Below are 24496 nucleotides of genomic sequence, written 5' to 3' on the forward strand. Positions count from 1 at the left end.
ACGATAAAGCCTCAGTGCTGAGGAATCAGCATTGTGGATGGAGGACTCTCGGGTGGGCAGTGTTCCCGCCGAAGCCGGCGGCGAAGCGGCTGAGGTAAGCCAGCGGTGTAGACGGATGGAGCACTCACCCGCAGCAGATGGAGCAGCACTGTGGGTGGCCTCCCCGTGGGCACAGGAGGGGATCCTGTGTGGCCTCTCTTGTGGGCCCTCACCCGCAGCACTGTGAGTGGCCCTGCCAGATGGAAGGGGATCCTGTGTGGCCTCTCTTATGGGCCCTCACCCGCAGCACTGTGGGTGGCCCTGCCGGATGGGATCCTGTGTGGCCTCTCTTATGGGCCCTCACCCGCAGCACTGTGGGTGGCCCTGCCGGATCTGGCAGGGACTCCTGTGTGGCCTCTCCCGCGGGCACTCACCGCAGCGGATGGAGCAGCACTGTGGGTGGCCCTGCCGGATGGAAGGGGGTCCTGTGTGGCCTCTCCTGCGGGCACTCACCTGCAGCAGCACCGTGGGTGGCTTTGCCGGATGGAAGGAAGGGGATCCTGTGTGGCCTCTCCTGCGGGCACTCACTCGCAGCAGACAGAGCAGCGGGAACTCACCCGCAGCAGACGGAGCAGCACTGCTGGTGGCCCTGCCGGATGGAGGGGGATCCCGTGTGGCCTCTCCCGTGGGCCGCGGTGGTTGGGTGGTCTCCCTCCGCTGCTGTGGCCCCTGGTGTCCCTGGCAGCAGCACCGAAGTAGTCCCTGGGTAGCAGCGGCGAAGTAGCCCCACGTGGTGAGGGGCCGGGAGGGAAGTGTGGCTGAGAAGTCATGCAGCCACCGGCGTCCTCCTCGATCTCAGTGGTATGGAGCGGCGAGACAAGATCCTCTCTCTTGTGCATCCCCATCTATGGCAGTGGAAAGTCCGCCACCTGCAGCGGCCCTGAGATGGCAGTGGGGGAGCACATGGCTGATCAGCTCACCATGCGATCAGCTGGCAGCCCGCAGCCAGCCATCCGGTAGATGAGAACCTGTCTCCGTGAGCCAGTCCGTGTCTCTGCCTTGTTCCCCGCATCCTCCTCTATAGATTAAGGAGGATTAGGGGGTAAAACATATAGAGAGGGACAGGAGAAAAAGAAGCCGGAGCCCTGTGGCCGTGGCTACCAGTGCGGCGCCATCTTGGATCGTCAACACTGCTCACTGCTCTGCGAAGTACATTGACATTTTAGACTATATAGGTGCAAATAAGGGCAATTTAATACATCAAATGGATGGGAACAGTTAATTTAAGAAGGGATATGGATAAACAGAAGCTGCATTGAACTATTTGTATTTATATTTGAACTACTTGCATTGCATTGAACTTACTATATAATTTATTCTATAAATGGATATGCCAGCACCGTTTTTAGTCACTTGTATGTGTCGTGTCAGCTAACAAATTATCACGTTACCATCGGAGCAATAAGTCCCTTGTGGACAAAAGAGTATTAAACACTGACATTCCTTTCACTTTCATCTCCTCCTCTCTGCTGAAATTAGTGAAGCAACCATCGCTCAACTATCAAAATGAAGGAAACCAATTTGCTAATTAAAGAAAAAATTATGCAAGTCAATGTGGATGCATTAGCCGCAGTAGAGTAGCTTTTTTTTTTTTTTTTGTACATGAAGCAGTTACTACTGTGGCCCATAAGCAATTCATTTTTTTCTCCTGACTTTTCACCTAAGTGATATTTTCACACCTTGTCATGTGTTTTACACCACCAGCAAGCAAGAAAATACTCAAAACAATGTTGATACTAGTGCTTTTTTTAACCAACATTTGGGTATGTTTTCAATGCTGAAAAGTTATTTTAAAGAGAAGATGAAAATGATCTCCTAGGAGATAACTCAGGAGAAAAAGTGAATTGCATATGGGCCTGTACGTCAGGTTCTGTTTACCTGTCCTTCCCATGGACTGTTCTGGTCACAGTCACACATCCACTATTGATATGCTGATAAGAAACTAGAATTTTGGCAGCACGATGGCGTAGTGGTCAACATCTGCAAGGAGTTTTTATGTTCTTTCTGTGTTTACGCGGGTTTCCTCCGGGCACTCTGGTTTTCTCTCGCATCCCAAAAACATACAGATAAGTTAATTGGCTGCCCCCTAAAATTGGCCCTAGACTACAACACATGGATTACATGATACATACATAGACATATGACTCTGGTAGGGACTAGATTGTGAGCCCCTCTGAGGGACAGTTAGTGACAAGACAATATACTCTGTACAGCGCTGCATAATATGTTGGCGCTATATAAATACTTAAATACATTTCAACTAATGCTGTTCTGTGAATCTATGATTTTTTTTTTCTGCTTTTACAAAATTTGTCTCAAGGTCTTGATAATGGTCCTTAAATTATGATATGACACTCATGATGATGATGATGTTAAAAATAAACTTTGGGCCGTTTTCCACTGCGAGGGGTGGGGCTTGTGTGACACTTGTGACACTTGCTGTGATGCGAGAATGCATCGGAATCCCTCTAATGATGTCATGCACGGCTATAGTGATTCGGATGCATGATGTGGTTTAAGGCAGCATGCTGGACAATTTTTTTATTTTTTACTACTACCCGCTTGTGAATTAGATGGAGAAGGAGTTGGGAATACTGGTTGATAACAAGTTAAGCTACAATAATGAATGGCAAGCAGCAGCTAAAGCAGAAAAAAAAAAAAAGTGGCAGCCTGTTGAAGTCAATAGGCTGCATTTTCCTGTCCAAATTTACATGAGGGAAAACACAACGAATCACCCCTAATGGATCAAGCCCTAAAGGCTGTTACATGACCGTTATCAGCAAAGGAAACGATCAGATGTGCTGAAGTTGGGGGATAAAGTAAACATTGTGGAGGTCGTTCCAGTGCTGGGTGCACACGCTAAATGAAACTTGGCTGAGGCAGTTGACAACCTCCACCTCTGCTGAGAATCTAATGCATACAGTGGCTCCCAGTGCCAAGTTACAGAGGGTTCGGAATGTTGTAAATACTAATTTGTGCCTGCTATTAACTTTAGGCCCTTTCACACTTTCACACTTACAAATGCATAATGCTAGCCGTTGGTGCTAGTGTTCTGTGCCGGCGATTTTTGTTTATGTTATAAATGCATATTTTTCACTGGACATTTTAGTGGTTGTTGAGCAACCGCGATTGATATGTATTGCAATCGGGATCGTTCAAAAAGCGCAAAAGAAGCTGCATGTAGCACGTTTTGCGTTTAGCGCTAATTGCAAATTGCCGGCGATCGCGGCAGTGAGATCACTGCCATATACAGTAGTTAGCATTGCAATCCAAGGAGAGTGAAAGGTGTGTGCTTCTGACCAGTTTCACCTGACTTATATACTGGCTGCCTCAAGTCTAATGACTCATTCAAATTTAAACTGACTCTCGTCTAATTAAAATGGCAAAGCGTTGCAAGCTGCAATCGCCTACCAGATAGTGCAGGATCTAAGGCTACCTTCCTGACATTCCTGCAGGAGTTGGCCAATGCACACATTCAATTCTTTGTGTAGTAGTTAGCATTGCGCTGGCGCTTTAAAAAGTGCCATCGGTCGTCGTGGTTTAGTGTGAATGGGCCCTTAAAAAAAAATCTTCTGACCACTGTAGATCTCTGAATATAAAATAAACAGATGGTTTTCTCACTGCACTCACTTGCACCTTCTAATGAGTAATGGAAATAAGGATTACAAAAATCTATTTGTTTTCCATAAATAAGTGTAACAATTGATATTTAGATTAATTCACTTCAATCTCCAATTGATGGATATTTATTAAATAGATCTAAAGAAATTTTTTTGGTGATATATGTGAACTAACCGATAACAACAATGGAGATGTCGGAGATCCTCTGTACAGTTTTTGGGCTGTTCCTTTAAGGCTTCTTTCCCACTAAAGTAAACAGTTGGTCAGCACACCAGCTTCTTCAATGAGCGAAATTTAATCCATCACATGTCAACACTAATGTTAACAATTGTTTCGGGGCCACAGAGGGTCCCCTTCATCAGAACAGTGCAGACAAAACCCTGTGGCCCCGAAACAATTGTTAACATTAGTGTTGACATGTGATGGATTAAATTTCGCTCATTGAAGAAGCTGGTGTGCTGACCAACCGTTTACTTCTGTGATATTACTCTGGATGTTGCTTAGCATCCCAGGTCATGCACCCGAAACTATTACTGGGATAATTGTGCCTCTCCACACCCTCTCTACTTATCCTTCATTCCCACTAAGACGTGTTAGATGACACGTTAAGTTCACATAACGTGCCCCTAACGCAACGCCTGGTGGTGTTGGAGCAGGACGCTACCAAGAGCCGCGTTAAAAGCAGCTCTTGGTACGCCCGCTCTGTCGGATGCGCTGCGGAGACCACGTGAGCGGAGCTCTCCGCATCACGTGGTCCCGCCAGCCAATCAGCAGCCGCTCCTGGAAGTAAACACTGCAAGTGCAGTGAATATATAGTAGCCATGTGCCTGGCTAAGTAGCGGCCTCTCCCCGCCTCTCCGCCCACAAAATAAAAAAAACACCCATACTGAGCATGTGCAAACAGTCTAACGTGGCTTAAGCCGCTAGAACGCACAGTATGCTGCACTTCAAACGAACATGCAGCGTTACTGTGTAACGCAACGTGGGCACTGTGAACAGCCCATTGATTTTTCATTGCTGTGTGGTGGGGTGCGTTACAGGCTGCACTAACGTGTGCCTGTAACGTCCCACTGTGAAAACAGCCTAATACTTTCCTCCTATTAAAAAACAAAAAAGTATGTGTTCTTGTGGTGCCCAAGAACACATCCTTTTTTTGTTTTTTAATTGTGAATTTTCTGCTAGCTAGACAGCCTTTATGTTTTACAGCTAGACAGCCTTTACATTATACATTCAGTTTTAATGATTCTACTGTATTGCACACTTTACATTTAAACTTCCTCCAGCTGTTACCCAGGAGTACATATTGGGTATGGTGCCAGTTTGATTGAGTGCTTGTTAAGCTGTAGTGATTACCAGGAGTGTTGAATTCCTATTTGCCTGACAGTAAAGCTGGCACCATTTTTGCTTTTATGTACAGTGTTTATTCTCGCACTTTTTCAAGTCTTCCGCAATCTTACTTAAAAAAAAAAAAGTGACGATAAGTAAAGAGTTTAATTATTTATCAGAGAACAGGATGAACAGACTAATTGAATGTCTTAGTAAAAGTAACATATGCATTTACTGCACACCATTTACTTCTAGATGAACATGTTTTATTCACAAATGTACTGTAATAATGACACTGCGGGGGAAACAGCAAGATCACAAACCTTTCCAATTTTTTTTTTCTAACTAATCCTGAACTGCAGATTTTTTTAAATGTATTTATTTTTTGAAAATGAACAGCCAGAACTACAATGAACTTAATTTTAACAAAAAAATCCCTCTCATTCCTTTAACGTTTAGCACACGTTCTGTAACTTTTTTTTATTTTTGAGAGTTTTCCGTTTTAGGTATAAAATTGTATATAAAGGGCGTTGCTTGCTGATTCAACTTAGTAAGGCTTTCGAAAGGTTGGATTTGGCTCACACTCGTAACTACAGGGAAGCAGCTGCGGCGACTGCATGGGGGGCCCAGAGGTGTGTGTGTGTGTGTGGGGGGGGGGGGGGTACCTACTAACCTACTAACCTTCCCACTCTCTGATACTCCAGAACAGGTGTTTTGTGGCTACACTTGTTATGGGTGTGAAGATCCTGATGGCCACACTTGGTTTATGACCCTTGTAAGATGAGCACCCAGGAAGTGAGGGTCATGAAGAAGTGTCAAAGGAAAAGTTGTGAACATTAAGAGGCCCCATGGAAGTTTTGCTGGGGGCCCCATGATTTGTAGTTCTGCCCCTGATTTGACTAAATATTTTTCCTGTTTTACTATCAACTAAAAATGATAAAAGTTTTTGGTTTTTGTTTGTGCTGTACATCGGATAATATTAGGTGTCATCATACTGGGTAAATGGTCAGTGCATTGAGTGGCCCATTTATAAATGTGGAATTTGCTTGATCACCATAAAACCGATGTAATTTCTGCTGAAACAGCAGTTACATTAATTACCGTGGCACTCACATTCTGTGGATAATGGCAGATGAAGTTAACGCTGTGGACAAATGGATGAATTAAGTGCAAGGAGAATTAAAGCAAAATTGGAATAGATGCCAAGAGGGAGGATTCTTATTGGTCAGTCTGTGCAGCTGCTTCACAGGGCATGTATTTTTCACCACTCTTGCCTCTTTTTTTTTTTTTTTTTTTTTTTTTTTTTTCCTGGAAATTTTTTTTTTTTATAAAATTGCCCTTCTTGTTTTTGTGATCCGGCCACTTCTGATCTGAGGCTTCATTTTATGAATGGAACTTTTGGTTTTTGTTTTAGAGCAAATCCAGTGGGTGATCAAAACTCTGTTTGACACAATAAATTAATCGAACTCCACCTCAAAAATACGGAAACATATTATTTTTGAATAATGCAATTGACGCAATCGGCAGGTGGACAAAGTGTCAAATTTAAGCCAGATAACCATTTCTTTAAAGCCTGGAACCCACTAGAGCTTTTTTTTTTTTTAAGCGTTTAGGGAGCGCTTTCAATCGCTAGCGTTTTCCCTAAACTCTCTGCCAATGTAAATGGATTTGAAAGATTCCACAAGAGGATTAAGGAAATCGCAACCATAGGTCATGCAGCATTTTGGGAGCATTTCAATTCTAATGAATTGTATAGGAGCGGGGAAATCGCTCCCAATATTGCTTGCAAAATGCTGTCTCAGATCGGTAGCGATTGCGATAGCGTTTTGCGCTTTCTAGTGGATTCCAGGCCTCAAAAGGAACTGTCAGCCATACTATCTCAGAAAAATATACATGCATAGATAAATACTTGCTCTACTTACATAACATGTATTGCACTGTCCACATTTTGATTTTAGTGATTTTTCCATAGTAAAAAAGAAAAAATCCATCTTAGGATTTTCCATTTTGACTCTATCTTTGACTCTCTCTGTCTTTAAGCCAATCCTAAACCAATCCTGACATCATTTCCTCCCTTACTCTTTGCATGCTTTTCCCCCCTTACTCCCAGTCTTCAGAAACTCCCACCCAGCTCTGCATTAGAAAGTGCATTGTCATTGTGTGACTCTGCAGCTTCTCAGCATGAGAAGTTTTGGCCAATCAGAGAGGAACAGAGGTGTGGGAGGGGAAAGTGGGAGGGAACTAAGCTTCAGCCAATCAGACTGCATTAGTTTTCTCTTATGGGAAAGTAAAGAAGAAGAAAATAAAACCCAGCATGCCCTGCAACTTCCTTTGTGCTGCAGATGTACCAAATAAGAGTCAGGGAAACTGGAGAATGATCTTTTATGGATGAGGAAAGTAAGAGTGATTTTTTAACTTTTGGATTGCCTGGTTAGCATCCTTATTACTTGTTTACCGGATAAAAATAAAAAAATGATTTTTTTATTTTATGCCTGACAGTTATGCTTTAACAAGTACCTTGATTTTTACAGTGATTTTTGAATACAATTTTGCAGCCAAATCCTATGGAACAATTAGGCCGGGATTTCACTGGCAGCTGATAACTGATACTTTTTTTCTGATCAGTTGTTCTACACTTTCCCTTTTAGTTGCTGTGCTTTTTCTTCCACTTTTCTATGTATTGAGTCCACAATGGACAAAAAATGCACGCAGAAGTGTTGTGAAAAGCTTTCAGTTATAACATATAAATGCTAACTGACCATAGTGAAACATAGAAAATTGCTTCACCTGCACTGTGCATCAGTTGTCTGCTATGTTAACAGCAACTGATTCCACGTAAACCAGCCCTTATACAGTCAGAAATGATCTATATATCCATGCCTCAGTTACATAACTACTGTATATCACAGCAGATAATCAAACTTTTTGACATCCCAATTTAGTCTGTAGAGTGGTGCGGTCGGCTTATCCATGGGTGATATACCAACAGCAGGGCCCCCCCCTATGCAGCGTTGGCATTAGAGAGTGTTCATGCTTGCATCTACCCGGCAACTTCTGAACTGGACTCTAGAGCTTCAGGATTATTGTGGTCACATGACAATAATCTTGGAGCTCTGGTGGCCAGTTCAAAAGCTGCCTGGGAAACGCGGGACCCGGAGCAAGGAGAGGTAGATATGCATACACACTTTAACTCTCACTCTGTATCCACCAGCATGCTCTGCATGGGGGGCTATGATGTCACACTGTGGGGTCTGCTAATTGGTGGGTCGTCGGTTTGGGCTAAAAAAAAAATGTGGGTGTGGACTTAGGAGCAGGGATATATTTAAAGTCCTAACCAAATTTAAAGGTAACTAGATGGTCTTATCCTTACATTACAGGAACCTTGAAGGAAAATTGTCCTGTTCAAAGGGATTGAGGCACCCGCTGATACTAGATTGTGATGATCAATAAATATGCATGAAGTCATTTTTGGCTCAACAGGCACACAGGAACTTTTCAGCAAGTCAATTAACCAACTGCCAAATAATTGATCTTCAGAACCCTAAATCTGAATAGCCACTACATAGTTGTAGTTCTGCCAATTCAAATTCAGATTTCTTTCATAACACAATTGGCTTATTCAGTGAACTGTTTGATCCCCACTGTTTGCTGTTACAGAATTAATTTTACTGTATACATATCAGTGCACATTTTTTTTCTATTAAAGTGGACCTGGACTCTTGCGCAGGACAGAAGGAAAACCTAGAAAAATGCACCCTGTATGTATTTAGAGAGTTTAGCCTGTCTAATTCCCTCTTTATCTGTGACTAATCACCACCATCATTTGATCTCTCTGCTTTCTCAGCTCAGGAATCTGCTGTGGCAGAGCAGCTAATTTGTAAACACAGGATGTTAATATGTCTGTTTCCATGAAAGCTGAATGTAGACACACTGCAGATTTATTGCAAGATTTGTATCAGCAGCCTGTAACAAAGAAATGCTTTTACAGGGATACTGTAGGAGGGTCGGGGGAAAAGGAGTTGAACTTACCCGGGGCTTCTAATGGTCCTCTGCAGACATCCTGTGCCCGCGCAGCCACTCACCGATGCTCTGGCCCCGCCTCCAGTGCACTTCTGGAATTTCAGACTTTAAAGTCTGAAAACCATTGCACTTGCGTTGCCGTGTCCTCTCTCCCCCTGATGTCACCAGGAGCGTACGGCGCAGGCACAGACCATACTGGGTGTGCGCAGTATGCTCCTGGTGACATCAGCGGGAGTGAGGACACGGCAATGCAGGCGCAGTGGTTTTCAGACTTTAAAGTCTGAAATTCCAGAAGTGAACCGGAGGCGGGACCAGAACATCGGTGAGTGGCTGCACGGGTACAGGATGTCTGTGGGGGACAATTAGAAGCCCGGGGTAACTTCAACTCATTTTCCCCCGACCCCCCCCCCCCCTTCAGTATCCCTTTAAGGTGTTGTGCATATTTTCGAGCAGAGAGTGAGTTCTAAGTTCAGGAAGACTACAAATAATATCTAAATGGTGTGTGAGTGTTTTCAATATGTACATATTTAAAACAAAATGGACAGCTAAAATGACAGTGTAATATACCCAGTGCAGTCATTATCTTAGCTAAAATAATATATTCCATCTCCTTTGCCAGGAATGCGCTTAGTTAATGTATATAAAGTGAACAATTTTTAGCTATCATAACTGACATCCTTTCTTCACCTCCATTTATTTTTCTATTCTTTTCTAATACAAAATCCATACTGGGAAAAGTTATTAGTGATGACCTATAAGTTTCTCTAACTGCACATTAACATTAAGGTAAGGCATTTGTAGAGGCCATGGCAGATGTGAAACTTCATCTTGATGCTCAGAAATCCATCCCTGGATGATGTAAGCTGAATGTATGATGCTATGTCATCTTGATAAGCAGCATAACCATCAAGGAACAAACTTTGCACCATTAGATGGACGTGGTCCCTCAAAATGGCCAAGTAGTCTTTGCAAATGAGATGACCTTGCATGGTAATGATAGGCAGAAAATCATGAATATGACTGCCCATACCATGACTAAACCCTAACCATGTTTTGCTGATTGTAGCAAAAGGGTCCTACAAGTAATATGATGTGCCTACTTGGAATGACCGGCACCATCTTCTGACTACATTCAGTTCTGTGTAGGGATCAGCACAAAGTTTGGCTTTGCACACTAATTTTCATGGATTTGAAATGGACTTGATCAAACCCAATAGCAGCTAATCAGCTAGCTATCTAGCAGCTAGTTAATTAGCAGGTACTGGGTTTGATTAGCTTACTTCCAAATGCATGGGAAACAGACTGCACAGTCTAACTTCAAACTCTTCATTAATCCTTTATATTTACCCTATGTTGTAATCCTTTGTATTTGCTATGTGTGAGGTTTTTTCTATTGGATTAAATGGCTTATATGTATCCCAAGACTGTACAGCTATAGTAACATGTCATTTTTCATCTTCATTGTCAATGACTATTAATTATTGTAAGTGATATATATATATATATATATATATATATATATATATATATATATATATATATATATATATATATATATATATATATATATACACACACAGTGGTGTGAAAAACTATTTGCCCCCTTCCTGATTTCTTATTCTTTTGCATGTTTGTCACACTTAAATGTTTCTGCTCATCAAAAACCGTTAACTATTAGTCAAAGATAATATAATTGAACACAAAATGCAGTTTTAAATGATGGTTTTTATTATTTAGTGAGAAAAAAAACCTCAAAACCTACATGGCCCTGTGTGAAAAAGAAATTGCCCCCTGAACCTAATAACTAGTTGGGTCACCCTTAGCAGCAATAACTGCAATCAAGCGTTTGCGATAACTTGCAACGAGTCTTTTACAGCGCTCTGGAGGAATTTTGGCCCACTCATCTTTGTAATGAGTGGGCCAAATGTAATTCAGCTTTATTTGAGGGTTTTCTAGCATGAACCGCCTTTTCAAGGTCATGCCACAACATCTCAGTAGGATTCAGGTCAGGACTTTGACTAGGCCACTCCAAAGTCTTCATTTTGTTTTTCTTCAGCCATTCAGAGGTGGATTTGCTGGTGTCTTTTGGGTCATTGTCCTGCTGCAGCACCCAAGATCGCTTCAGCTTGAGTTGACAAACAGATGGCCGGACATTCTCCTTCAGGATTTTTTGGTAGACAGTAGAATTCATGGTTCCATCTATCACAGCAAGCCTTCCAGGTCCTGAAGCAGCAAAACAACCCCAGACCATCACACTACCACCACCATATTTTACTGTTGGTATGATTTTCTTTTGCTGAAATGCTGTGTTACTTCTACGACAGATTTAACTGGACACGCACCTTCCAAAAAGTTCAACTTTTGTCTCGGCGGTCCACAAGGTATTTTCCCACAAGTCTTGGCAATCATTGAGATGTTTTTTTAGCAAAATTGAGACGAGCCTTAATGTTCTTTTTGCTTAAAAGTGGTTTGCGCCTTGGATATCTGCCATGCAGGCCGTTTTTGCCCAGTCTCTTTCTTATGGTGGAGTTGTGAACACTGACCTTAATTGGGGCAAGTGAGGCCTGCAGTTCTTTAGATGTTGTCCTGGGGTCTTTTGTGGTCTCTCGGATAAGTTTTCTCTGCGCTCTTGGGGTAATTTTGGTCGGCCAGCCACTCCTGGGAAGGTTCATCACTGTTCCATGTCTTTGCCATTTGTGGATAATGGCTCTAACTGTGGTTCGCTGGAGTCCCAAAGCTTTAGAAATGGCTTTATAACCTTTACCAGACTGATAGATCTCAATTACAGTACTTTTGTTCTCATTTGTTCCTGAATTTCTTTGGATCTTGGCATGATGTCTAGCTTTTGAGGTGCTTTTGGTCTACTTCTCTGTGTCAGATAGCTCCTATTTAAGTGATTTCTTGATTGAAACAGATGTGGCAGTAATCAGGCCTGGGGGTGACTACAGAAATTGAACTCAGGTGTGATAAACCACAGTTATTTTTTAAGGGGGGCAATCACTTTTTCACACAGGGCCATGTAGGTTTTGAGTTTTTTTTCCTCACTAAATAATAAAAAACATAATTTAAAACTGCATTTTGTATTCAATTATGTTATCTTTGACTAATAGTTAACGGTTTTTGATGAGCAGAAACATTTAAATGTGACAAACATGCAAAAGAATAAGAAATCAGGAATGGGGCAAATAGTTTTTCACACCACTTTATATAATATTATGGTTTTTTGGGGGGAGAGGCATGCAATGATCACACTAACACATGGAGTTCATACAAACTCCATACTGCTGGAGTTCTTATTAAGAGTAGTCTACTGTTAGCTATTAGCAAAGGTTAATAACTGAGGACAGCTTCATAAGAATTGAAACTGTACCTGTGTGTGTTTGGGGAGGGAGCCGAAGCAGAGAGGGTTAAGTTACCTGCATAACCACCATTTGTTGCTGCGCTCCACACTTCACTCCACCCTCTGGACACTTACTGCTTCACTGCCATAACTTCTTCCCTGCAGGAGGAAGTGTCGGGAGGATAGAGTGCCGCAGCACAGGGCCGGCGCTAGCATAGGTGGTCTCCACAACTGTTCCCCCTGTCCCCGCATGTTCTACAGCTCAGTTGCAGTGGCAGGGTCCAACCTGCAGCTAGGGGTTGCAGCTTGGAGGATGTAGTGGTGTCACTGTGTACCTCATAAATGAAGAGGGTAATTATACTTTACCCAGTCCAGTTATATGATAGACGGCTTCTCTCCACTTCCTTAGCAGTTGCATGAGCTTTACAGCCAGCCAATCACCTTGCGGGGAGTGAAGTCGCTTGGTGATTGGCTGGCTGCACAGCACATACAACTTATGAGGAAGTGAAGGAGCTGCGTGTATCATAACTGGACCATGTAAAGTATAATTACCTCTGCTCTTCATTCATTATGTACAAACACTGACTGTCATGTAGTAGCAGCACCATTTTACTACCTGTTCTGTCCACGGACTGCACACATACTAGCAGCTTCTCAGCAGCTGCCACACCTTACAAAGCTTCTGTGAAGCTTGGTGTCGAATGTCAGGCAAGCAACCACACCCCCTCCCATAGCTGCCAGGACTGTATGGAGCTTCCCTGGGAAGCTCTGTGGGACATTGGACAATGATTACAGGGAAGCTAGGCTGTTGTCTGCCTGCAGATAGCAGCCATATCACCCACTAGGGAGAAGGGAGATCTTCTAGCTTGCTCTGTGCATGGGGCATAGGCAAAATTAAAAGAGCTTACAAAGTGTGTGTGGTGTGTATACAGTGTGTGTACAGTGTGTGCAGAGCCGGCCTTTGGGGGGGGGGCAAGTGGGGCGATCGCCCCAGGCCCCGCGTCTGAAGAGGCCCCGCACTGCCACATACTAGCAGTGTCATTCTGCCTATGAGGCAGCCTGACGCAGCTTCAGCCTCCTTATGTGGCAAATTGCTTTAGGCGACAACAGGCAGAAAACGGATGTAAGAAGAGTGAGGCTACCCGGCATGCTATCTCCCGTATGGATGCCCTTTCTGCCGCATACTTGGACTGGCTTTTGCAGGGCTGTGAATGGCTTCTAGATGGCATAGTTCCAGCCCCCTGCCTGCACATACAGCCAGCCAGTAAGAAGAGAGCAGCGGCTCTTTTGAAAAGGCTGCCGACTTGCCGAGGATTCCAGTGACAGTCCTGCCTGGTGGTGTCTGCAGCTGTACCGAGTGGCACGTTTCTCCCCTTATCACTCCTAGCCTCCTCTTGAAGATTGAGCGAGGACGAGGAGACAGGTACACTGGCCGTGCAGAGATCACAGGCACGTTTGCTACAGACATCAGCTACAGGCTCTCTCCCGACTCCCGTGGTAAGCCGACACCTCTCCTCTGCATGTGTCTCCTGTGCCAGCCCTGATAACACTAGCCAGCATCTCTCTTTCCTGTGTGTGTAACCCTTTCACTGCTGGTGTTGATTTAGCTTCTTGCAGCATGGACTCTTTATATTTAAAGAGAACCAGAAACGTCTGCATAAAATTTTTATACATACCTGGGGCTTCCTCCAGCCCCATAAGCCTGGATCACTCCCATGCCGCCGTCCTTCGCTGCCTCTATCCGCCGGTACCGGGTCCCTGTCGACGCAAGTGTAGTGCTTCACTGCCGGCGGACGCAGCCAATTTTCCGCATGAACAGTGGCTCCCTCCATATCCTTACGCATGCGCCTCCACACTACACAGGCGCATGCGTAAGGATATGGAGGGAGCCCCTGTGCATGTGTACAATTGACCGCTTCCGCCGGAAGTGACGGGACCCGGTACCGGTGGATAGAGGAAGCGGAGGATGACGGCGTGGGAGCGATCCAGGCTTATGGGGCTGGAGGAAGCCCCAGGTATGTATAAAAGCTTTTCTTATTTTTATAGTAGCTTCGTCTCTGGTTCCCTTTAAGTCTTGCATATATGCATCCATTTTCTAAGCAGCAATTAGCACTACTGAGCACTTTTTCTTAAAGTGTACCATAGGCGGGAGAAAGAAAAAGTTTTATACATACCTGGTGCTTCCTCCAGCCCCATCCGCTCGGATCGCTCCCACGCTGCCGTCATCCGCTGTCTGCAGCTCCAGTACTGGTCCCATAACTTCCTCCAGTCGCGGCCAAGAGAAGTGCGCTCTCTAAGCATTTGGCAGCAGTGCAGTGGACTTGAGCAGTGCACAGTGACTTACGACTGACAGTGACGACTAAACAAGGGGCGCTGTGGGGGACTGGAGGTTTGCTGAGCGATCATCGCTCAATGACAATGCAGGCACAGGGCAGCTGCAGGGGGCAGGTAGAAGCCCCAGGTAGGTTAAACTCGTGTTTTGTTTTTTACTTATATTTAGGTTCCCTTTAAAAGCCTGTGAGTGTGGTGGTACAGTATATGGCCTACACTTATGGCTCTAGGCCCCGCACATAACATTTGTCCCAGGCCCCGCGTACTCTAAGGCCGCCTCTGAGTGTGTGCATGCTTTTTTTTTGTGTGGGGGGTGGGTCCACCGACAGATCGTTGGGGCCCCCAAGTTACTTTTGCCCTGGAGCCCCAGTGTGGCTTAAACCGGCCCTGCCGCAGCAAGGGGGTGTCATGCCTGTAACCTAGTACTCTCTGCCACAGTTACCTCCTCAAATGCACATACTTTATTAACGTTTCGCATTTTGCAAAAATTTGCTCTCTCATCCCTGTTTGTAACGAAATACCTATTTCTTCACTACAAGTGAAAAATTCAGACTATTATAAATATATATACACTTTGCAATTACACAGCTGCTTATTTATTAAACAATCAGAAACCTTTTGTTACCTCACAGTTTGCTCCAGGTGAGGGTTTAAAACACTTGTTACCCAATGCATAATCATTTTACATCATTTTACAATGCATGTTAACCAGTGTTTGCAGATTCACATAAATTATAATGGTCAAAGTCCTATAAATATCTAGTTTAAAGTGTTGGAGAGTATTGGGAAATGCTGAAAAACAAAAGTTGAGTTCAGCATGTCTGGCCTGGATTCTATAAAAAAAAATATCTATTGCGGGACAAAAGTTTTCAGCCCTAAATAGTGGGGAGTACTATAAGGTTAATAAATAAATCGTTTTGTAGTTGCAGTCACCATGGTCATTAATGGTATTTTACATAGGTTTCATTATTGTTTCTGAATTCTTGACTATTCAGGCAAGTATGCCCTTACAGGGAAAATGCATATTATGCTCAATGGAAAGTATGCCTCACTGATTTGGTTATAAAGTGTGACTTGTTAAGGACTTTGCGGTGCAATTCTATAGTAATCCCATTCAGGATCGGTTTTGCGAAGATGCCCCCCCCCCCCCCCCATTTGGAATGATCACACAACACCCAACAATTTCCACTGCAACCAAAAAAATAAACACCTTCAGTTTAGGTAGGTAGGTAGCCAGATATAGGTTCCCCATGTATAGGAAGCCAGGTATAGGTGCCCCCATTTCAGCTAGCCAGGTATAGGTGCCTCCAGTATAGGAAGCTAGGTATAGGTGCCACGAGTATAGGTAGCCAGGAATAGGTGCCTTCAGTATAGGTAGCCTGGTATAGGTGCTCCCAGTACAGGTTAGCTAGGTATAGGTGCCCCCAGTTTAAGTAGCCAGGTATAGGTGCACCCAGTATAGGTAGCAGGTATAGGTGCCCCAGTATAGGTTAGCTAGTTATGGGTGCCCCGGTATAGGTTAGCTAGCTATAGGTGCCCCATATAGGTAGCCAGGTATTGGTACCCCCAATATAGGTAGCAGGTAAAGGTGCCCCAGTATAAGTAGCAGGAATAGGTGCCCCAGTTTAGGTAGCAGGTATAGGTGCACCCAGTATAGGTTGCAGGTATAGTGTAAGGTGTCACTGCAGGGAGGGGGGCTGACATTGTTCCTCCCTCCCTCTCCATGGGCCCACTTCCTGTCCCCAATTGCAGAGCTGGCAGAGCAGTGTGGGTTGTAATTAACTCACCTGCTTGCTCACACCTCATGCATGGAAATAGGAAGTAGAAAGGAGACAGCTGCCAGCAGGAACACATCGAATGAAGCGAGCAAGCAGTTGAGTTAATTACAGCCTGCACCGCTGTGCCAGCTCTGCAGGGGGGACAGGAGGGGGCCTATGGAGAGGGTGGGAGGAATGCTGTCTGCACCCATTCTCACTTCTGCCAGACACTGAAAAGCATAAAATAGCACAATACAATTTATAGCAGTAAGTACTTCACATCTAGAGGAAACATGTAATAACATAGACATTTTGAAAGTGAGGAGTTAATGATTTAAAGCTAAAGATTAAACAATGAAAAAGAAGTGTATAAGTCACTCTCTCATATTGCCACATAACCGTGGATATGTAAATTCATACAGATTTGCTATCCATACCACAAGGTCACTGCATAGCAGAGAAACACTGGAATAAGATAGGAAATATACTGTATGTTAATGATATACTTAGGCCTGATCCAATTCACTTTATCTCCTACGTTTTTTTCCAGGGTGATTTTTTTCACATCTTTTCAATAAAATGCCTCTTAATCCACCAACAAGCAATCAAGCAAGACCAAATTTTGACAGCACTTTTTCATTTCCAAAGTGCTGAAAAGTGAAATGTGAAAATGACTGGTGTGAGCCTCACCTTTCTTTAATAAAGACCGTTTTCAACATTTGGCATCAACATCTCTAAATAACAAGGAGGAAATGTATTTTAAAAAGGTGGTATTTTTGTTTGGGAATTTTTAGTGAGGCAAGTATGCCCTTACAGTGAAAATGAAAATAATAATAGAACATTGAGAACTTTAAAAAAAAAATAAAGACTCTAGTTTAGTTCCTACACCTCACAGTGTATTGTTGAGCTTGGGCTGTACTTGCGCATGTTGCAGTGAATATGTTCATTTTGAAATAATAAAAAAAAGCATTCTGGATAAACAATTCTATACAAGCTTTTATTAGCTAACAAAATGCAGAAGCAATTGATCAGAATATATATATATATATATACACACGATGAAGTTTTCCTAGCACGTTTGTGTCAATGGGTGCTTGAGTTGATGGAAGCTTCAATATGGGGTGCTCGCTTCTTATTAATGCACCACCATGGAAAGTTAATACATGTCATGGCTATGAGTTGGTCATATTCCTGGAAGGGCTTACATTTTACTTGCACTCCTTTCATGTGCTGATTATTTTGTTTATCTGCATGCACTTCAGTATAGTCTTTATCATTTTTCTCCAGTAAAATTGCACTGGCATTTCAATGGGAAATAAAGCTTCAGGATTTGGGGTATTTGAAATATTTTTATTGCAAAAATGCAGATATGCTCCCAAAAACGAAACACATGCATAATACATACTTACAATCATATACATTTAAGCCCATTTTACAGTTAGCACAGTGCAAAACAGAACTTTGCCTTCTTAAAGCAGAAAGTTTTCATATTTAGCAGTGATGCCTTGTGGGACACCTTATATGCTCACTCCAACCTGAATAATCACAAATACCTTCTGTTTTAAGAAGACAAAATTCTGTTTTGCATAGCATTTTAGTAAGAGGGCTTTTTGGTCCTTCTTTAGCCCCTTACACACTCCTGGGAGTTCTGGTTCACCACAAGATTGCTGGGCAGACTGTAACTCTGTGTTTCAAGTTCTACTTCATCAAACTATTTTTATCTATGCTGTGCACTGTTTCAAACAGTCTGTATTATTATTAGAATTGTACGACTCTGTACAATTACCAATATAAGTTCCTTAAATTTCCATCTGAAGAAGCTTTCTTAGTGAAACAGCTGTCAGGCATCCCCTCACCCACACTGTGTACCCCTATGTGCTTCACACCGTGGATTAAAAGGTACCTCACTTTGCTACTACAGTGCCTCTGCTTCCTCTCTTGTCACACACATTTGTATGTTTCTGAGAGCACATCGTGGCATGGAGTACTCAATCCGGAGAACCCAGTGCCTTCTTGCCCTCATCTAGTGCCAGTCTTTTTCTCCTTTATACTGCACCTTTGGTTTTAAGAAAGCAAATTTCTATTTTGCATAGCATTTTAGTATGGAGGCTTTTTGGCCCCTTTTAGCCCCTTACAAACTCCTAGGAGTTCAGGCTGACCATGAGCTTGCTGTACAATCTGTAACATTCTATAGTGTACCTAAACGATCTCTATACAGTCCTGTAGAATCATATGTACCTTTTGCCTCTTCATAATCATTTAATCTTAAAAATACTTTAGAAGTATATGTGAAAATGACATGACTGGTGTGAGTCTCACATTTCTGTAATGAAGACTGTTTTCTACATTTGGCATCAACTTCTCTAAATAATTAGAAGGAAAGTACCAATGACAACAGATTGGAAGATCTGTTCATTTTGTTATTGCCAATTCACGTGAGTTTTTACATTTTTTTTTTTTTTGCTGGTTGCCTAACCATAAAGCTGAATTAAACTGCAAACTCTTATTCTATGTGGAATGAATCTAAATAAATCAGCATTCCTAAAATCTTTTTGTTTGAAGTAGTATGTTGTAAAGTCTCTAAACATGTCATTAGGTACAGGCAATACAGTATTACATTGTTAGCATTTAGGAATTTAATAGTTTTTGTTTCTCCCATTTAGATTATTTTTTGGTAGCAAGTGTCATGTTAACACCTGATTTTAAATAAGCATAGCTGTGGCTAGTTGCTGGGTGCGCAATCACATTGTTGAATTACTGGATCTGGACCCTTGGCTTGTATTTGACCTTTCTTGTCTGCTGCTATTAACCCTTGCTTTGATTCCTGGTTACTCTTGCCTGCTGCCTGGATCGACCTCTACCTGTTAACTGGATACCCTTGCCTGCCACCTGGACTGACCTCTGCTTGTTTACTGGACACTCTCTTGTTTGCTGCCTGGACTGACCTCTGCCTGTTAACTGGATACTCTTGCATGCTACCTGGACCGACCATTGCTTGTTACTGGACACTCTAGTATACTTGAACTAATCGCTGCCTGTTGAATAACTGTGGACCTTGCATGAACTGTTGCCTGGGTCATTCATTGCCTGTTGAATAACCTTGCATGTGGACCTTGCATGAACTCTATCATATATTACCTGGATCCTTCACAGCCTGTTCCTGATACATCTGTCATTACTGGCAATCAACGCTGAGGGCCTCATCCTCCTGAATCAAGGTAATAGCCCTGTGTGATACTTATGAACTATTGAACTCTGTTACTTGCCTCAGTGGGGTTCTGGTGGGTTATTGTCCTCTCTACTTCAGTCTGTATGCCTTGCATGAAGACCTGGGGGTAGTCAGGAGACAAATAACCTTTCCTGCTCATGCGGGGGCTTGTCTATAGGTAAAAAATGGGGGCTGGGCTCATAGCCGTGGCAATAGATTGGGTGCATAGAGACTGACTGGGGACATAACCTGTCAGGCCTTACAGGCCTTTGTTGACTAGTACAAACGCTATAATTTTTATCAACCCTAGCATGCATTTTCCAAGCCAGATGTATCCAATGCTGAGGTCATATTGGCACGGGATCTCTGTCTGTCTGCATGCAAGCAAACCATTAAAGAGAAACTTACTGTCCCTAAACTACATCAGCATCTGAGCAGCACTGCAATAGCTGTACTGAGGCAGACTATCTTTGTGCCGAAACTGCAGGTGCTGAGATCACACACCTCATAGGAAAGCTTGTTTCTCCTAAATTATGCACTGAGGAGTTTCAGGCACAGGCTTTGATTTATCTTGGTGTCAGCAATTCTGACACATGACTAATTGTATGAGTATTTTTTTTTGTTCTCACAGAAGGGTGGATTCAAGTGCTGAGGATTGTGGATTGCTAGGACATGGTGGGGTAATAGTTTTGGATAATTTAGAAGGGGTTATTTTGGGAAGGTGGTCATTACAATGTATGTAGGAAGAGTACTGATGAGACAAGGATGGGGAGTAATTTTAATATTAGGAATAAGGTTATGTTTAGGAGGACTATTATATTATAGGTAGAGAATTTTGTAATATGGAGGGAAATACATATTTAAGGTTAAAGTGGGAGTTGCTTGAGTGGGACACTGCTTAGTACTGACACAAAACAGAATCTTATGTTGAGGGGGGTTGCTATGACCTAGATAGTGAACAGCATTTTATTGGAGGGAGGGGCACATATTACCACTATTGCCAACATTACACTGCGTACTGCAGTGCATTGATTGCTTCTGTGCAGGGGATAATTATGCCTAGCTGCCAGACTAAAGGACATGAACATGTTTCTTATGTAGTGGCATATGTACGCCAATCTTCACCTAACATACAGCAGTCAGAGACTGAGATAGGTCCATGTTTGCATTTTCTAGTTTGGCAGTTCTTGTCCCAGTAGCCAAAACATTTCTGCACTCCATGTCAAAATGCTACTGGTATGGTGAAGATATGGTCCTCCTATATCTTTAGTAATGTACAGTGAGCTGCTCTAAGACTCACCAGTGAGCTATTCTTTTTTAAGAACATCAAACAGTTTTGACAGCTTTAATAGAGTTTCCTTATTCAACAAGTAACTTTTTAAGGTTCCTAATTTAGTTATTGAAAATTGTCAATTGGTGTGAATGCTTTTACTTGGCAATGTAATCAGCAGATTAAACCATTTTGAAGTAAATTTCTTACTGAATGTTGCTAAGTTATAACGATAATAATTTCTATGCTATTTTTGGTAATGAAATAGTGATTTCTAGAGGCATGTTTCTTTTCAGAGTTTATTTAAATGAAATATCTGTTTATAAATTCCTGTTTAGGATTAAAAATCTATTTAAGTATTAAAATAATATTCAACAGCTCCGCCTAAATGTATAGATTGAGGCTATGAGATAAAAGGTAAAGAAAAAAATAAGAATTTCTCTTAATTACATCTTGCATTTTAAATATAGAATTTTGAATGAAATAAGCTAATATATAGTTGTATTTACCGTAAATGGATAACCAAGATTTATGTTTAAGGTAATGTGAAGTGTTTTAAAAAGTGTTGCAGTGATAACTGCTCCACTGTCCTTGTTTACATTTTTTTCATCAAGGCCCTTGCAAACCTGGATCAAGGAGGTTGAGTACACACACATTAGCTAAACTGCATACTATATTTTTTTTTACAATATTTCATTTATAAATTATTTAGTCTGTGTTTACCCATTGAAAAAAAATATTTTCTCTCCCTGCTTTAAATTCTTAAATTTATCTCAGGTGGCTGCATTGTTCCAGCTGGTATGGCGCATCACTGCGTAATATTTTTGTGTTCCAAAGTGAGCAGAAATAACACCTAGTCTGCCAGAATGCTCTGGGTCAGAAGGCTGTGTGGCAACATAGAATAGGCTAAGCATCAATGGAAGGGCGGGATAACATACCATTGTACAGCAATATATACAGTGCTGCCCATAATTATTCATGCTCCTGGCTAATTTTGCCTGAAAGTTACTTTTATTCAACCTGCAAGTAACTTTTTGATAGGAAATGACATAGGCATCTCCCAAAAAATAAGACGATGTACAAGAGGCATTATTTTGGGAAAAAAATAAAACTTTTTTCAGCTTTAATTTACATTTGAGTAAAAAGTGTTCAGTCCAAAATTATTCATACCCTTCTCAATAATCAAGGAAAAGCCTTTATTGGCTATTACAGCAATCAAACACTTCCTTCAATAGCAGACCAGCTTTTTGCATGTCTCCACAAGTATTTTTGCCCATTCATCTTTAGCAATGAGCTCCAAATCTTTCAGGTTGGAGGGTCTTCTTGCCTTCACCCTGATCTTTAGCTCTCTCCACAGATTCTCAATTTGATTCAAGTTAGGGCTCTGGCTGGGCCACTCCAAAAGTTAATGTTGTCTGCTAACCATTTCTTTACCACTTTTGCTGTGTGTTTTGGGTCATTGTCATGCTGAAATGTCCACTGGTATCCAAGGCCAAGTTTCTCTGCAGACTGCCTGATGTCGTTGAGAATCCTCATGTATTGATCTTTTTTCATTGTGCCATTTACTGTAATTAGGTTCCCTGGTCCATTGGCTGAATCCCCCCCCCCCCACTCCCCCCCCCCCCCCCCCAAAGCATTAGGTTCCCACCACCATTTTTGATCGTGGGGATGGTGTTCTTTGGGTTAAAGTCTTCTCCTTTTTTACTCCAAATGAAGGAAACATAATTTTGACCAAACCATTCAATTTTTGTTTCATCTGACCATAAAACAGAAGACATAAGTCTTCTTCTTTGTACAGATGAGCATTTGCAAAGGCCAAGCAAGCTTTTGTGTGCCTTATCTGGAGAAGTGGCGTCCTCTTCGGTCTGCATCCGTGGAACCCAGCAGTGTGCAGTGTCCGTTGCATTATCTGCCTTAGGCCCCATTCACACCTAGAAGCGCAAAACGCAGGCGATTTTTGCTGGCGTTTTGCGGGAGTAATTTTTCTGTGATTTCACTTGGAAAAATCACTGGACAGTGCAGCAATTTCTCCGCGATTGCGTTAAGAGTTTCTATAGCACTGAAACGCAATTGCCGGGAAATTGCCTGAAAATTATGCAGGTTACGCGTTTGCTATTCCCGATTTTGGGCAATTTGCGGCGATTAGCATAAATCGCCCAAGTAAGAACGGGTCCATAGGGTTTTATTACACTAGCGCTTTTAAAAGCGCTAGCATTTTGCCAAAATCGCCGACAAAATGCTCTAGTTTGAATAGGGCCTTAAGGCATTGCACCAGCAGAGCCCAAATTCACCAGGATGGCCTCGATGGTGATGCTTGGATTCTTTTTCACTTCTCTCACTATACTCCTGGCCAGCACAGGTGTCACTTTTGGCTCCTGACCACGTCCTCTGAGATTTTCCACAGTGCAGAACATCCTGTATTTTTTTTATAATACTTTGCACTGTAGTCACTGGAACTTGAAAACATTTAGAAATGGCCTTGTACCCCTTCCCTGACTTGTGAGCAGCCACAATGCCCAGCCACAGGTCCACACAGAGATCCTTTGTCTTAGCCATGACTATCCACAAACCAACTGCAGAGAGCTGCTGTTTTTCGCCCGTTGAGTTGATTAAAACAGCTGTTCCCAATTCAGGGTAATTAGGATGCTTTAGAACAGCTTGAACTATTTGGAATGGTATAGAACTTTAGATTTTCCCGCAGAATATGATAGTTTTGTGAAGGGTATGAGTAATTTTGGACAGGACACTTTTTGCTCTAATGTAAATAAAAGCTTTTTTTCCACAACAATTTCTTGTACATCGGCTTATTTTTTTGGGGGGAGATACCTATGTAATTTCCCGTCAAAAAATTACTGGTTGAATAAAAGCAACTTTCAGTCAAAATTTGCCAGGGGTATGAATAATTATGTGCATCACTGTAGGTGTAGGAAGTATTTCTGATGCTGAAAACTAGGATAATTAAAATAAAAATCAGGTATCCTGAAAATGTATTACATTCTATTGTATGTCACTACAGTGGCTCTTTGATGTTTTATACAGTAAAGTGTCAGTACACTAACATTTTCTAAAATGTAGTCTTTGGGTTACATACACTGACCTGCTATTACTATGTAAATAGAAAACTGCAAACAAAACTGTATGGCAGAATGTGTGGTAATTCATGCCCCATCAAGCTCACAACCAGGACTTAAAGTACTGAAGAACTATTGTCTGTGTGACATTGCATACATTTAAAAAAAGTCTCCTTACTCCTTAATTACTATAAAGTTCTCCTTCTCTTGCCCCAGTCTAATATGGCTGGATAGTGTAATGTTTAACCACTTCAGTACCAGCACCCTCTGCCCCCTTAAGGACCAGAGGGTGCTGGTACAGTGAACCGACGAATCGCCGCTAAAATCCGCCGCTCCCACCGATCACGTCGCTCTGTCCTCATCGCAGGCTGCTCTCTCTGCCGACACTATGATGGCAGAGCGCTGTGCGCCGATCAGGAGCAGCTTTCATTGGCTCCGACCCTGTCACTCAATGTAAGCCAATGGGAACGGCTTACAGGAATGACAGGGCCAGGAGCCAATGAAAACAGCTCC

The 24496-nt window shown here is 42.5% G+C and overlaps 1 protein-coding gene across 8 annotated transcripts in view; it reads left to right on the plus strand.

Moving 5' to 3' along the window:
• The window catches only part of SNTG1 (syntrophin gamma 1), a 781246-nt gene that overhangs the window by 381411 nt on the left and 375339 nt on the right, over window positions 1-24496 (plus strand). The window contains exon 4 of one of the 8 annotated variants that reach the window (XM_068237370.1): window positions 19588-19652. The exons of the other annotated variants lie outside the window; for them this stretch is intronic. The gene's annotated coding sequence lies outside the window, so the exon portion shown is untranslated. The remainder of the gene's footprint in view (window positions 1-19587; window positions 19653-24496) is intronic. 8 annotated transcript variants of the gene reach the window in all.

This window comes from Hyperolius riggenbachi, chromosome 5, assembly GCF_040937935.1.
Source record: "Hyperolius riggenbachi isolate aHypRig1 chromosome 5, aHypRig1.pri, whole genome shotgun sequence".
Lineage (NCBI taxonomy): Eukaryota > Metazoa > Chordata > Amphibia > Anura > Hyperoliidae > Hyperolius > Hyperolius riggenbachi.